Source organism: Sorex fumeus, unplaced genomic scaffold, assembly GCF_029834395.1.
Source record: "Sorex fumeus unplaced genomic scaffold, SorFum_2.1 ptg000048l, whole genome shotgun sequence".
NCBI classification, from domain to species: domain Eukaryota; kingdom Metazoa; phylum Chordata; class Mammalia; order Eulipotyphla; family Soricidae; genus Sorex; species Sorex fumeus.
In genome coordinates, this window is record NW_026606105.1 from 6,394,142 (window position 1) to 6,411,105 (window position 16,964).

A 16,964-nucleotide genomic window follows, 5' to 3' on the forward strand; every position below is an offset into this window, starting at 1 on the left:
GGACCCTATTTGGTGCTGGGGGAGGAAGAGTCAGCTGGGTGCTAGGCAAGCGCTTACCGGCTGTACATCTCTGCAGCCCCATCTAAAACCTTTTCAATGATCAAATTCCATAAAGACACAGTGAGACCAACACCCCCACTCTCTCCTGTAAGACAAGCAAAATAGCTCTGCTTTACTAAAACAAGGTGACACTGTATGTCATATCTGTGGCTGTTCTTCACACCTCTGAAAATCTGCATCTGCCAGTTTGCAGCTTACCATCCCTCACTAGAATGCAAATGCTGTGAACTGCTCTGGTCACTGTGAAGTTAGTGATTAGAATAAAACCAGCACAGAGATCCAGAGGTTGCATGAGACAAGTATGAGACTGGAGTTAGGGGAAAGGGAAGCTTTGCACCGAGACCACACAGAACCTTGGCAACAACGTGGACCACGAGATCAGGACCTGAGCAGCCAGACCATGAGGGCATCCCAGCAGGTGATGAGACTGTCTCCGCCAGACACACGGCATGCAGGCCTGGGCATAAGGCGGGTCCCGGGAGAGTTGGGGTGTGGGCAGAGGAGAGACACCCTCTCAGAAAGAGCACAAAGGGAGAACACCTGCCTTCCCTGCTTGGGGTACTCAGCACCCCCAGGGCTCCAGATGCCCCATTTCTGCCATGAGTAACTCCCTTGTTCCCACCTTTCTATTTCTGTCTCCTCTCCCCTAGCACCCTGCCCCGATCTCATCATACTGCTGCCTGCCCAGGGAGCTCTCCAGAAAGAGGCAAAAGCCGGAGCACCTGGGCAGGGAGCCTCTCTCTCCACCCAACACCAGAGGTCCCCAGTCTGAAACAGTCGATCAGCCTGCTCAGGTGGCAGCAGAGTTCTGAGCCGCCTCACCAGTGCTTCTGGCCTGAAGCAGATCAACCCTCTAGAGAGATGCATCCTCCCTGGACCCCGAGGAAAACCCCTCCTTGCGAAGACAGGGACACCACAGCAGCCTGCCCCAGAAGCCTGCTAAATGGCCCTGTACCCAATGACCGCCACCCCCTTACTCTCCCGCCTTCCTTGGGATCAACCCTCTTCAGACTGCACCACCCCATGACCTCCAAGACCCACGCCTGCTTCTCGGGCTCTTCATTTCCCTCCGAAGGCACAGACTTACAGGAAACAGATCCCTCGCACGTTTCCCCAGCTAACTTGCCCGTCTTATTTCTAGACCCCCCCACTAGGAACACAAGAGTCAAGGAAAAATTCTTCTTCCCCTACAAAGCTTTTTTTGGGGGGAGGAGGGCGTCACTAAGAATCTTTGCTGTCGTTCAAAAGACTCAAACTGGGCTGGACCGATAGCACAGTGGGTAGGGCATTTGCCTTGCACATGGCCTACCAGGGTTCGATTCCCAGCATCTCATATGGTTCCCCGAAAACTTCCAAGAGTAACTCCTGAGTGCAGAGCTAGGAGTAACCCCTATGTATCGCCGGGTGTGACCCAAAAAGCAAAAAAAAAAAAAAAAAGACTCAAACTGTTAAGGACTCGGAGTGACAGTACAGTGGGGTAAGGTGCTTGCCTCACACGCAGCCGACCCAGGTTCGATGCCTGGCCATATGGTCCCCAGAACACCTGAGTACAGAGCCAGGAGCAACCCCTGAGCATCACCAGTGTGGCCCCAAAACCAAAAGTAAAGCAAAATAAAATGTTAAGTACAACAAAATGTTAAGTAAAACTGGCAGGATAAAAAGCCATTCTAGGGGTGGGGCTGGAGTGATAGCACAGTGGGTAGGGCGTTTGCCTTGCACACAGCCGACCCGGGTTCAATTCCCAGCATCCCATATGGTCCCCTGAGCACCGCCAGGAGTAATTCCTGAGTGCAGAGCCAGGAGTAACCCCTGTGCATTGCTGGGTGTGACCCAAAAAGCAAAAAAAAAAAAAGCCATTCTAGGGGAGCAAAAACCAACCACCCCAGAACTTCTCTGTCCAAAAGAGATCATATCCAGGCAAGAAGGTTGGATGGGGCAGTCTCTGAAAAAGGTGTCCACTGGTGAGCCTCTCTCTATAAAGGGGCCTCTTTCTGGGACAGGGTCCCTAATCTCCCAGCCTTTTCAGTGGCCTTTTCAGCGAAGTAGGCAACAGACTTTTGCATTTCTTTGCTTCCCAACTGATGAGCCTTTCTTCCCCAAGTCCTCATCTCCTGCTGGTTTGATTTTTTTTTAATTAGTGAAACACCATGAGGTACAGTTGTAGATTTACAAATTTTTGTGCTTGGGTCTCAGTTATACAATGATCAAGTACCCATCCCTCCACCAGTGCCCATTCTCTACCCCCACCAATCCCAGTATCCCTCCCACCCCCCATCCCCCCCATCCCACCCTGCCTCTGTGGCAGGGCATTCCCTTTTGTTCTCTCTCTCTTATTGGGTGTTGTGGTTTGCAAAAGAGGCGTTGAGTGGCAATCATGTTTGGTCTAGAGTCTACTTTCAGCATACTTCTCCCATCCTGGGAGGATCCTCCCAACTGCTGGGCTGATTTAAAGAGTTTGGAGCCTTATAGGTGACTGATGGATGTGGTCAGTGGACACTGCTTTGCCAGGTCTCCCAGCCGTGACAAAAGATAGGCATTTCCTTCTACTTTTCCTCAAATCTCTCTGGCATTCTGGTGATTTGTCAGCCTCTGAAGAACCCAGAGGGCTATGGAGTGATTTCCTTCAGGTCCCAGCACCAACTACAATCGATATTACGCCAGTTATATCCAAATATCAATATATATGAAAAAATTCTACTAATAAGGAGACGCTAGTGTGAGTGCCCTGTTGTCTGTAGGATAATGGGTGACATCTATTGCTTATATTGCAACATGCCATTGAAGTTTTTACAAGGAACATTATTTTTCTGGGCTGGAGCGATAGAACAGCGGTAGGGCGTTTGCCTTGCACGCGGCCCACACGGCCGACCCGAGTTTGATTCCTCTGCCCCTCTCAGAGAGCCCGGCAAGCTACCAAGAGTATCTCACCCGCACGGCAAAGCCTGGTAAGCTAACCGTGACGTATTTGATCTGCCAAACACAGTAACAAGTCTCACAATGTTACTCAAGCCCACTCAAGCAAATCAATGAACAATGGGAGGACAGTGATAGTGACAGTGATTATTTTTCTAAACAAACACATCAGTGTGTATATATTTTTTCGGTGCTGGGGGGAAGGGTCAAAACCTGGGGTTCCACATGTGCAAGGCAGGTAACTCGACGGCTGACCCACATTTCTGGCTCCTAACCTGAAAATATTTAAACGGAACTTTTTTTTTTTAAATAACTATACACAAGGAAATCGACAAAGGCGAGCTAGGCTGCTGACCCTGAAGACTCTAGACCTTTTCTGACTGAGCAAGCGCAGGCTGTCCTCTGCCCTTGTGCTGAAGAATTCAAGGAACAAGCAGCCCAGAGCTTCTGGGAAACAGAAAAGCAGCTAAAACCCACTTTACCTGGAGTGATAGAAACAAAAATATCACCAAGCTTCCAACAAAAAACCCAGAAGGGCTGGAGAGATTGCAGGGGCTCAGGCATGTGCCCTGCATGCAGTGACCCTGGTTCCATCCCTGGCACCACATGGTCCCCTGAGGGTGGGACTCCGGAGGCCCCAAGCACCCTGGGGTAGCCCAAGTCACCACCAGCACTCCAGGGCCAAGCGGCGCCACGTCCTCAGACGGGTCAAGAATCACTTCAAGGGGCCTCGGGGTTCAGAGTTGCAGGTGACCAGCTCAGGACAGGTGGGAGAGAGAGTCTAAGCCAGACAGGGGCCCCCTTCCATGGTACCCACCCACACCCACACTGCCAGGGGACAACTAAGATGCACCCGCAAACTTCTGTGCACGTCTTTGGGGTGTGGAAGCAAAATCTGGAGAGAATCAATCACACAAGAGAAAAAGGCCAACTCAAAGAGCAAGGTCCCCACATGAACTGACTGCCCCGGCACACACACACACACATTGATAAAAAAAAAAAAAAAAAAAAAGAAAGAAATGAGTTGAAACTGCTATAGAATTCAACTTGAGGGAAAGCCCTGCCAATCAGCTGAGCAAACCCCTCCAACTCCCCATCCCCCACCCATCCCCGATATCTGAGCACCCTGGTCTGCCTCTAGCCTACTCCCCCCTTCTTCTTGCTGTGCCTTTCCTGGTGACTACTGGGGCTGGCAGTCTGTCCCCAACTCAACATCACCTCCGGTAAGGGCCGTGTCCTGACACTGAGCACCTCCTGGCCCTGTCCTCCTCTTCCCCAGTACTCCCAGGCCCCGATCCAGACCAGCCTCACCACACACGTGAAACAGAGGCAGAGACCTCAATGGAGGCAGAGCAATGGGAAGCTCAGAGAAGATGGCCAAGCACCCTGCATCCAGGCTATGGATATTAATATGGATATTATGTCGATGACCAGAAATCAATGCAAGGGAGGGACTGGTACCACAGCTGAGCTACAGAAAGAGCACTTTGTAGCAGAAAGGAAAATACACCAGCCAGCTTCATCAAAAGGAATTCATTATTGCCACAGTATCTTTTTTAGGTTCATCCTGGCAGGAAGAAGATGGGTCCAGATCTTTGAGAAGGGAATTTGGAAACACTTGGTGATGGGCTGAGTGCAGGTGAGCCAGTGGGGTCAAAGCAGGTTTGCACTTGACTGGGTGGATAATGACAAGTCATTAGGTTGAGTGGGTTTACCCCTGGAGGAGAGTGCCTGCCCGCCTGCATTTGCAGAGAACAGAATGAGATTCCCATCTGATGTCTCTTTGGAAATGGGCAATGGATGTCTGGATTTAGCAGTTTCAAACTACGGAGAATTGGATAGAAGATAACAGGTTTGGGGGCTCCTTGTCCGGGAGGTGAAATCTGAGTGCAAATTTAAAAAAAATCACCTAAAAGAAGCAATTAGAGGAAAAAGCCAATTAATCAAGAACTAAAGAGTCAACAGTCTGTTTTAAGGCCATTTGGGTCCCCGGGGAACTTTCTGTCACAAATGATTTATGATGATAATATTAACAAAAAATAATATTATATTCACTAATATAACAAAGATAACCATGTGGGGGGCTAACGAGATAAGGTGCTAGTTAGTCTCACATGCAGGTGACTCCACTGGGCCCATGGTCCTCTGAGCAGAGCCATCAAGCGATCCCCTATCACAGAGCCAGGACTGAGTCCTGAGACGAGTCAGGTATAGCCCAATACCCAAAAACTAAAATTCAAAACAACACATGCATGGGGCCCGGAGAGACAGTACAGGAGGGAAAAGCAGTTGCCTTGCATTCAGTCGACCCCAGCTCCATCCCCGACACCTAGGCACCACAAGGAGTGATCTCTGAGGCCGGCTGGGCATAAGCATGGGCCCCCTCCCCCATCCCAAATAATAATAATGTGGAGAAACGGCCAAGACTCAGAGACTATAAAAACCAGATCCCGGAAGAGAAGAGTGCAGTCTTCTGCCCCCGCGCCTGACAGTCCTCGCTCGCCGGGACCCCTTGGAGGGGAGCGGGTTGAGCTTTCCTCCCTGCCCTGACCAGGGCTCCGGCAGCCAAAGACCTCCAGCACCAGCCACCACCATGCTGAGACCACTCTCCGCACACATGAAGGTACTGGCAGAGGGACAAAGTCACGCGGGTTCCGGAGCCGAGATCTCCAAGCCTACTCGGATTTGGGCTGAGCATCCTCCACCCAGATCCTCCAAATTCCAGTAGGCGGGGGTCACACCCACCAACTGGCCCCCTGGCACCGTGTAATCCCATCAGCGGCCAAGACTCAGAGACTATAAAAACCAGATGCGGCCGCGCAACATCTTATTATGACACCTTATTATCTCATTCCTACTTTGGACAAACTTGCAGGCTATCGACTGTAGCCTGCCCACAGGGCAGAGTCTGGCAAACTCCCCGTGGCGTACCAAATATGCCAAATACCAGTAACAATGACGGGTCTCATTCTCCTAAAGAGCCTTGAATATAATCTCAGGGCTAGGATGAAGGAGACGTTACTGGGGCCTGCTCGAGGCAATCGACGAATAACAGGATGATTTGTGATTGTGATTTGTGGAGAAACGCAGAATGCAGACACCCTAGCTGGGGGGAGAAGAGGGGAGGACGGAGTGGGTCAAGGTCCCAAGAACTAGCGTCCAGCCTGCAGTGAGGGTTGGGGAAGACTCTTCCCAGCTCGGGCCTCTGGTCCCTGAGCTGCCCACCTGCACGGCTGGGAGTGCGCTTTGGAACTCTGTCGCCTGGCGGATGCAGTGTCCCCGGCCACGGGCAACCGACCCGCTGCCCTGCACTCCAAGCCGGCCACGGCCTTCTCCTCTGGACCCCACACCTGGCGCAGCTCGGGGCTTCCCGCGGGCTCTGCGCTCGGGGTGGTCCCTCCCGGCGGTACTCGGGGGACGGGGATGCAACGCGGGTGGGCCGCGTGCAAGGGGCTCTCCCCACCCCGCTGGGCGATCGCTCCAAGCTCCACGCCACGGAGCAGCTCGCACGGGTTCCGACCGACGCCTCTGCCCGGCGCAGCCCGGCTGCGGGTCTGCTCTGGGCCTCCCCACCCCGGATCGGAACCGGCCCGGGCCCGCCCCGGCCCAGCCCCGCACGGCCCCGGGAATGAATGAAGCGGGCGGACGCACTGACCCGCGCGCCAGGAGAGTCGGGGGCCACGGGGGGCCATCCCGGGGGAAGGGGCGGCAGCAGGGTCCGGAGACACCCCCCCACCCCCCAGTGAGGCTGCCCGCGACCCGCGCCCGCCCCGCCGGCCCCGCCCGCCGCGCGCCCGGCCCGCAACCCGGCCTCGCCGCACTCACCGCGCCGACCCGAGCGCGCGGCCCTTCCTGTGCGCTCCCTCAACGCTCCCCGCGGCCGCCGGGAAACGCCGACGCCGCCCGCGGGTTCCGCGCGCGCCCCGACCCGCCCCGGGCCTGCCCGCCGCCTGTCCTCGGCAAACGTTCCCCCTGGAAGCGGTCGGTGAAGACTTGGGTGGTGGGGAACTGGAAGGACCCGCGGTGCACGGGGCGGAATTAACAACCCGCGGCTCATCTGAGACCTGAAGGCAAGAGAAGCAGCAGAAAGATCGAGGGAGGAGGCAGCTCAAAGGCCACCTGCTCCCTCGAGCCCCCCAGGAGCGAACAGCCTAGGCAGACGTTCTGTTTTTGTTTTGTTTTGTGGGTCACACCCGGCGATGCACAGGGCTTACTCTTGACTCATGCACTCAGGAATTACTCCTGGCGGTGCTCAGGGAACCATATATGGGATGCTGGGAATCGAACCCGGGTCCGCCACGTGCAAGACAAACGCCCTACCCGCTGTACTACAACGTGTACCCGTAGGCAGACGTTGTAGATCCTAAGGATGGTTGCCTGTGCAGGGTACGCAGGCAGTGAGTGGTGGGACGAAGCCCCATAGGCAGGCCATGGGGTGGGGGTCACGACAATGAAACGCTAGGGTCTACCTTTCCATTGGGGTTGGTTTGTGGGGGGGAGTAGGGTTGGGTCACACCTGGCTGTGTTCAGGGATCACCCCTGGCATTGTTCAAGGGACCTTGTGCAATGCTGGGGATCCAATCCTGGTCAGACTCATGCAAGGCAAGTGCCTTAATTCCCTGCACGGTCTCTCGTGCCCTGATTTACCTTTGAAATCCCTGTGATCCCATCATCCTGAAGGGGTTTGAGAGAGAGGCTACCCAGACACTAGGGCCGTTGTTAACTTCCAGCTGGTGTGGAGATCAAGCTTGTCAATCAGGTTCCTTTCTCTCTTTCTCCCCTTCTTCCACACCCCGCTCCCACCCAACATTTGCAGTTAAGAGTGTCCTGGATGCTGGGGCTTATACTGCCAAGGCCCCCTCCCGGGTTCCTGCCCTCAGGTTTCTAAATTCCCCATTGCCTACACAGAGGCAGACATCCTTCCCATCCTTGCTGCCCCTTCCCCCCAATGAATATGTTCAGAAAAATGAGCACCTCCAGTAGCAATAACGCATCCCCAGGGCCAGAGCGATAGTTCAGAGGGTAGCACATTTGTCTTGCACATGACAGACACAGCGGGTAAGGCGTTCGGATATATGGCTCTACCACTCACCATTCGACTCGGGTTCGAATTCTCCATCCCCTCTCTGAGATCCTGGCAAGCTACCAAGAGTATCCTGCCTGCACGGCAGAGCCTGACAAACTCTCCATGGAGTATTCGATATGCGAACACAGTAACAAGTCTCACAATGGAGACGTTACTGGTGCTCATTCATGCAAATTGATGAACAACGGGAGGACTATGCTGTGCTGTGCTGTGCTGTGCTGTGCTGTGCTGTGCTGTGCATTACAGACCCAGCTCTGTTCTCACCACGCCATATAGTCCCTGGAACCCACCAGGAGTGATGCCTGAGTGAAGTGCCAGGAGTAACCTGAGCACTGCCAGGTATGACTCCAAAGCAACCCAAAAAGCATTAAACCCTGACCCAGGTCTTCATCCTCCCGGGCCATGATACAGAGCAGCAGGAATTTCTGGGCCCTCCCTCCTGACTCCACCTGGAAAATTTGGGGGCTCAGAAGAACATCGTTCAAAAAGCCTCTTCTGGCTGCCAGATGTTGGGCGTTGAAGGTTAAGAAGACACTTATTTCAGCTCTCCTCCTCCAGTGCCCTGAGTGTTTGCATTTAACTTGACGGGCCAAACTGCTGATATGTAAAACCTGGACAGTCCAGTAGGCAGACAGAGCTTTAGGGTTTCAAGCTAAACACTGTCTAAAACGAGGTGCTGGAGAGATAGCACAGCGGGTAGGGCGTTTGCCTTGCACGCGGCTGACCCAGGTTTGATTCCCAGCATCCCATATGGTCCCCTGAGCACCGCCAGGAGTGACTCCTGAGTGCAGAGCCAGGAGTAATCCCTGTGCATCACCAGGTGTGACCCAAAAAGCAAAAATAATTAATAAATAAAAATTAAAAAATTAAAATGAGAAAAGTCCAGAGGCCGGAGAAATGGTACAGTAGGTAGGGCACTTGCCTTGCACGCAGCTGACCAGAGTTTGACCCCTGCACCCTTTATAAGCCCCACCAGATGTAAGTGCTGAACACTGCCATGTGTATCCCCCTCCCCAAAAATGAGAAAAATCCAACTAAGATGGATGGTCCGTAATGTTTCAATCAGGAAATCTCGAGAGAAGCTTTACTTTCTTAAAATGTTTATTTTTATTAAAGAGCTGTGATTTACAAAGTTACTAATAGTCGCGTTTTAGGCATATAATATTTCAACATTAATTTCACCACCCGCATCAACTTCCCTCCACCAATGTTCCCATGTTCCCTTCCCACCCCAAGCCCCCTACCCACCCTCCACCCCCGTCCAATCTCCACCTGTCAACTTGCCAGGCACATTACAAAGTTCCAGTGGTTGCAGCCTAGATCTCATGATTTGGGGGTTGTTGAGTCTGTTTCGGATATATGGCTCTGCCACTCACCCATATCCCCAGTATAACTGAAGCCCTGGTGCCTGTTCACCCATTACTTCCCATTTTCTTCCCGCCTTGATATTTTTTCCCCTTCTCTGCCCTTCTCCTCTCTAAACAATGTGGTCAAGGCTGATCTAGGCAACCCCTCTTCCTTACATTACATCTTCTCATCCAGTATTCTATACACCACTGTTCAGTGAGATCATCCCGTGTCTTTTTTTTTTTTTTTTTGGCTTATTTCACTCAACATGGTACCTTCCAGTTCCAACTAGGTTGCAGCAAATTGCCTGATTCCAACTAGGAATCTTCCAGTTCCAACTAGGTTGCAGCTGCATTGTATTCCGTTGTGTATATATGCCACCTCTCCATCCATCATTGGCTACCTATGTCGATTCCATATCTTAGCTATTGTACTGAAAGAAGCAAGGAATAATGGTGTGCATATGTCCTTTGGAGAGTGTTTTTATGTTTTATGTCTTGGGAGGACGATGCCCAAAACTGGAATTGCTGGGTCATATGACAGTTCAATTCTTTTTTTTTTTTTTTTGGGTCATACCCAGTCCCGGTGCTGCTCAGGAGTTAGCCCTGGCTCTGCACTCAGGAATTACTCTTGATAGTGCTCAGGGGACCATATGGAATGCTGGGGTTTGAACTAAGTTGGCTGCATGCAAGGCAAATGCCGTACCCGCTGTACTATCACTCTGGCCCTGGCAGTTTGGTCTAAGTTCACCCAGAACTCTCCATATCTGCCACAGGAGTTGTGCCAGATAACATTCCCACCGGCAGTGGATGAGAATTCCTTTTTCACCACATCCCCGCCAACCCAGATTGTTTCTATTACTTGTTATGTGTGCTGTTCTCACTGGTGTGAGATGGTAGTGAGAGGGTTTTTCTTAGTTTCTGCACCCACTATGCCTGCTTTTTCACTGTGGTTGTCTGTGGGCTGGTTTTATTGGGATTATACCTGAACGGGCTGCCCCATCCTCCTTTCTGAACTGAGAGCCCCTGGAGATCAGAGTGCAGTCTTTCTGGACATCCGTACACCACATGGAGATGAGCTTGACCAGAAAGCAGCTGGTTGACATTAAAGGGACGCTTAACCTTTGAGTATTGCTAAAATTATTCTCCAGCCATGCCCTGAATCTTGAACCCGGGCCTTGCTCATTTTTCAAAGACTCATTGACGATAAAATTGAATTAAGGTGTTAAAAAAAGAAACCAGACATAATGCTTATCTCACTCTGAATAGCATCTTCGATGAAATTTGTTCATGGAAATAGGTGTTCCCTCCCACCCATAGAAAAGTTTGTGTGCAATTCTTTTAAACGTCATTTTGGTTCATTTATTTGGTTCATGAATACACAAACTTTTAGACTACTTTGTTTCCCCTAAGAAAAAAAATAGGAAACATGAAATGATGGTTCTGGTGGTATTTATGCCTAAAATCTCTTCCTTACTGTGACCTTTAATATCCACCGCATCTATTACTTCCAGATTGGAAACATGTAAATGAGGCCTTTCAAGAAACCAGTGGGCTCCTAGGAAAGAAACTTCCTTCCATGTGATAGCATAGGATTTTTTACGAGAACCTTCGGCAATGCCTATTCTCATCTGGAACCCAGATGAGCCTCCCTCCCACCCAGCGCCTTTCTTCCTGTGACCTCTGTCTCTTCTTCCTCTTCTTGGCTGTCACCCTTAGGATCATACTCCTGTTTTTTTGTTTATTTTAAGTTTTATTTATTGAATCACCATGAGGAGAACAGTCACAAAGCCTTTCAGTTTAAGTCTCGGTTAGTCATACAATGATCAAACACCCGTCCCCTCACCAGTGCACATTTTCCACCACCAAGAACCCCAGTATATCCCCCCTTCCACCACCACCACCCCCGCTTGTGTGGCAGATTTCCACTTTACTCTCTCTCTACCTTGATCACATCCAATATTATGATAAAAGACTCAACATTATTTTTTGGAATTTTCCCCAACATTCAGACCTGCCAAAAAGATATCATTAGGTGATTTATTTTCTATTGCCAATTATGAAGAGCATATGATGTCGTGTGGCTGCAAGAGTGGCCATGCGATTTTGGATTTCTGTTATTTTAGTAATAAGCCTAGAGGGATTATTGCCAAAAGCCCCTGGGTTCGGAGATAGGTTTGTGTGCCTCTGGTATCATGGTCGTTCAGGAGTCAGAGGAGGAGTTTAGGATGTCGGGGATTGAACCTGAGTTGGCCCCATGCAAAACGAGTGCCCTACCCACTGTCGTATCACTCCAGCCCCTAGGTTGTAGCTTTAAATTCCTGGCCTGATCTTTGTGGCCTCCCTGGCAGCTCAGGTTCTGATCTTAGCTTCATCTTTTCAAACTGTGGAGCTTGTCTTGTTGTGATCCTGTTGTTTGGTAGTGCCTCATAATGTTTTCTTGAGAGCAGGACAAGATGTCATTTGCACCACTGTCACTCGGTTCTGGCTGATGTGATGGTGTGGTGGGGGACAGGGAGCGTGTTTTGTCTTCCCAGGGTTAGATCTTCATCTTTCCCTCTGGACTTTAAGCTTCATAGGAGTTTCTAATTTTCTTCCCCTTCCTCCAAATGGGCAGATGGCTAGAGGGTGTTGGAGCTGGCTATTTCCTTTGTCCACTTAATTAGGCTCTGATGATACCTTACTAATACCCTGGCACATTAGCTAGTTTCTGGTTCACTCCTTTCCAGCTGAGGTTGTGCTCTGTTAAGAGTGTGGTCTGCTTTATTTAAGCATAATTCCCTCTTCCCCCTGCCAAAGATGGAGGAGACCCCGCCAATATTTCCCGTGCAGTGGGACTCAAGCTCTTGGGTGTCGCTCGGGCTTGCGCAAGCTCCTGGGTGAAAATTCAAGCTCTTCCCACTATAATCTGGGCCCACTTATGATTGGGGCTCAAAGGAGTTCTGAGCCCTCTGAGTTCTCTGTTCTGGGCTGCTTCTCAAACTTTTCCTATTCAACAAAGAAATGCAACACAGTCAAAGGCTGCCAGAAGTTGATTTGACTCATGAAGTATTTGATTTTGACTTAATTTTTTGAAGTTGTGAATTCAGAAACCTTTCACTGTTGCCAATTTTTTTCATGACCCCCAAAGCTCAGACCTATATAAGACATGAGGCAATTTGTCAACGACAGTCTGGTTCCCTGTGCAGAGCCTGGGTCCCACACACATGTATGCAAGAAGGAAAGGCCTCCCTGTTTTCAGCTGTGTCTCCAATCTCTGCCGCAACCAGATGCTCCGTGCTCTAAGCTCTCAGCTCTGTGCTCTCAGCTCTGTGCTCCGAGAGCCCTCTTCTCTTTCAAATCCTCAAAGAATTGTTGATCTTTCAGTCCACTGAACTTTTTGTTTTCTGTGATGACAGAGTGGAGACTTCCAAACTATAAATCCCCAAGAACCAGAAATTGGAATTAAGTTTATTTCCCCAGGAGCATCAAAACTTAGCAACATTTTTTAAAGGAGAGCAGCTAGAGATGGAGAGATAGTAAAATGGGTAGGGTGTTTGCCTTGCTTGCAGCAAACCCAAGTTGATCCCTTGAACCCCAAGCCTTCCCAGAGTAAGCCTTGAGCACTGCCGGTTGTGGTCCCCAAACCAAAATAATAAAATAAGAGAGCTTCAATTTCAATAAAAACAGCCATTGCAATAGTGTCATCCTAGGGAATTACCACACATACACACACACTCACACACACAAAATTAATTTATCTTAAACTTTACCTTTTAAATTCGATTACTAAAGAGCAACTAGAATTTATCATGATCCTAAATTTTATTTGGAATGCTGGTTCTGGCTGGGATGTAGACCCCCAACATCTTCCTATTAAAATTCCTAGAAAGAGGGGTGGGAGGGCTACTGGGATCATTGGTGGTGGAGAATGGGCACTGGTGGAGGGATGGGTACTTGATCATTGTATAACTGAAACCCAAGCATGAACGTCTGTAAGTCTACAACTGGTGTTTCAATAATAAAAATAAATAAATAAAAATAAAATAAAATAAATTCTTTCAAAGAAAAAGAAGAAGAAGAAGAAGAATTTTATGGCCATAGTGGAGGGTTACTAGCACTGTGGTGGTAGATAAAGTGGGATAACATCAGCCTCTGAAACACACGAGCATTCTATACTTTGTAACTTCATCATTTTACCTCAATAAAAATCATAATATAAAAAAAGTAAAAATAAATAAATAAATAAATAAATAAATAAAATTCCTAGAAATTCCGGTGAAACACAACATGGTTCGAGGTGCATCTTGGAGCTTTCCAGGTTGAAAAGACCGTTTTAGACCTAATCCCAGGGGGACAGCCTGTGGCCAGGTGGTGAGGCTGGCTGGGGCAAGGGGTTAGCTCAGACTTTCAGCAACTGAGGTGTGTGTGGTCCTGGCACCACAGTGGTTGAGGAAGTGAGTCAGTGAGCTGGAAGGGAAACCACTGGTCAGGCCACAGGGAAAAAAAAATGCAGCCATTCCTAGAATGGGAACAGGAAGCTGTGTATCCTGCCTACTCTTTGGTTGGGAAAAGAAAAGTCTCCCCTGATGAATCAAAACCTCAAACCCAAACCCTGAGCAGGTTTTCATTTTTGGTTTGTTTGAGGGCGGGGTTGGGTTACAATAGCTTGTAAGCTGCTCCTGTCTCTTACCTCAGGACTGGCCCATGTTGATGCTAAGGAGAACATACGTGGTGCTGGGGATCTAACCAGGGTCAGTCACATGCAAAGCAAGCGCTCTTACCCCTGGACTTTAGCTCAGGGTTTCTGATTTGAACATTACACTAAGGGCTCCCAAAGTCTTGCTATGTGGAAAATTCATACAAATATTTGTCCCAGGGGCTGGACAGACAGCATATCGGGTAGGGCATTTGCCTTGCATGTGACCCACCTGGGTTTAATCCCTGGCACCAAGCACCACCATGGAATGATCCCTAAGCACCGAACCCCGAGTAAGCCCTAAGCACTGTCATTTGTTATCCCCAAACAAATATTTGTCCCAGACTTTGAGTATTTGGCAGAAACTGGCACAAATGACTGAAGGATAGCTCCCGTTCCCCAGACCACAAGGGAATTCCCGAGAAACAGCTGTGGTCTGATAATACGTGACCCACTGTTATGTGTAACTGGTTGCTTCCTCGTCTGCATCCATAAAAATGCAATCTTGGAACCATTGTGACTAGGAGAAGTAGGGAGAGGGTTCTGTCTCCCAGCTCTAGCCTCCCACTGGCCAAGGAAGGTATTCACACCCCACACTCCTGGAAACAGGCACTTGGCTCAGAGCAGCCCTCAGCAACATCAACAAGGAAGGGCTGGAGATGGGTGCCACTGGCTGTGCCTCTGAAGTTGGAGAGAATGAGAGCAAAGAAGCCACTCAACACTCGGCAGCTGGACCAAGAGAAGGGACGAGCCCTTTTGTCCATGAACTGAAGTCGAGGCTGTACTGGGCTCAAAGGCTGAGCTGGGCCTATTTCTCCAATGGGTCCTGAAATCCGGCACCCACCAAGTGGGCCGTCAAAGCTTCCAAATTCAAGAAGAGCTGTGTTCTCCTGGGCCCAGCATTTCTGTCTTGGGTGCGACTCTTTCCCATCCAGTTCTAGAAGGAGATCACAGCTGTGTCATCCATCCCTAATTCTTTTTCTTTTCTTTTTTTTTAATTGAATCACCATGAGATACAGTTATGAAGCTTTCATGTTTGAGTTTCAGTCATACAATGATCGAACAATCATCCCTCCACCAGTGCACATTCTCCACCACCAATGTCCCCAGTATCCCAGCCCTCCTTTCCAACCCTCCTCCTGCCTCCATGGCAGACAATTTTCCCCCATACTCTCTCTGTACTCCTGGGCATTATGGTTTGCAATACAGGTACTGAGAGGCTATCATGTTTAGTCCTTTCAGCACACATCTCCCATCCCGAATGATTCCTCCAACCATCATCGACTTAGTGATCCCTTCTCTATTCCAGCTGCCTTCTCATGAGGCGGGCTTCCAACTATGACCATGCCCAATTCTTACAACTCAATCCTGGGACTGCAGGTTTCTGGCGGCTGGAGGAAGAGCAGGCTCAGTCAGGCTAGTTTGCTGTCATCATCACAGGCAGCTGGCCACTGTGGAAGCCCTGGCTTGATGTCAGTGTGGAGTCAGCTGCTTCTGGGTATGGGAACTGTGATTCTCATGGGCTGGGGTGCATTACACTCACTCAGAGCAATGCCAGCATAGGGTGGCAGGAAGGTATCTGACATGGTAGAATACATGGACTCAGTTCTACTCAGTATCATGTTAGTCTTGGTCCCTAGCGCCCCTACACACCACCAGCCCAAGCACAGCTGACTTGTGCCAAGCTGAGCTCTGCCAGTGGTGGGCCTGATTAAAACAAAGAAGTCACTTGAGAGCATTGATAACACCTCCAGATGGTGGCTCTTTGGCACAGCGTGTGTAAAACCAAATGTGGGCATCCTTCTCTTGTGCAGCCAACCAGCAGACCCTGGGAACATGATTAGACCTGCCAGGTCTTGGGAGGTGAGTGTCAAGAACAGCCGTACGAGATCAGTCGACGAATCCTGCTAGGAGCCCACGCAAGCCGGGTCGCTTTCCATCACCCGGAAATGACTCCCTGAAACTCACTCACATTGCTTCTCTGTTGTGTTTCGGGCTTGCTTTGGTGAAGGAGCCTATGCATCACACCCTGGATGCCCTGTGAGAGCAACCAGGCTGCAGACCAGCTGATGATACCGTGTCATCTGGGGCGTGTGGCCACAAGAGTTTCCCTTCCTTAGTGGCCACGTGGAGCATCATTCCTCTTAAATCTTAAAACTCCTTTTAATGTTTCAAAATGTGGGTGCAGGACAGAGAGGTAGTACAGCAGGTAGGCGCTCCCCTGGATGTGACCGACCCCAGTTCGATCCTGGGCACTGCATATGGTTCCCTGAGCACTGCCAAGAGTGACCCCAGGGCACAGAATTAGAAGTAGCCTGGGCCATCTTTGAAACGTTCAGAATAAGAGAAGGAACACATGGATGGTGCGGGATCCCGGAGGAAAAGAAAAAAGAAAAAACAGGTTCCAAAAAGAGCCGAGAGCACCGGCAAGTTCCAGATGGAGTAGGCGCCGCATCCCGCCTCCCCCAGATGGAACCCTGGTGACCAGAAGCCTCTACAAACACAGCTCGAGTATGCGGGAACGAGGACTTTTTCTCAAAACCGCGCGGCCGCTTATGCGGCCGCGCAACATCTCTCTATATACAAAGTGATCAATGAGAAGTAAACCACCCAATCTTTCTCCCTGAAAATCAGAGTTAAGTTTGGAGCATGGCCACAGCCCCAGAAACACAAGGACTTAATGCAGAAACCAGCAGCTTAGAGCGGAAAAGTGAACGGACGATGAGTTAACCCAGGCCATCATTTCTGCCCAGAGGGGAAAGGGTGTTGCTCCCTTCCGCCCTCCTCCCTCTGGAAAGAAAGATGGCGGCCACATGGGGGCCTTGTGGACAGCAGGTATGAGCCGGGGGTGTGGGGGCGACTAAAACCTCATGGGAAGGGG

The 16,964-nt window shown here is 50.2% G+C and overlaps 1 protein-coding gene across 1 annotated transcript in view; it reads right to left on the reverse strand.

Moving 5' to 3' along the window:
* Positions 1-6,923, reverse strand: part of AGK (acylglycerol kinase) — a 71,150-nt gene extending 64,227 nt beyond the window's left edge. The window contains exon 1 of the mRNA XM_056123911.1: positions 6,799-6,923. The gene's annotated coding sequence lies outside the window, so the exon portion shown is untranslated. The remainder of the gene's footprint in view (positions 1-6,798) is intronic.
* Positions 6,924-16,964: the final 10,041 nt, after the last annotated feature.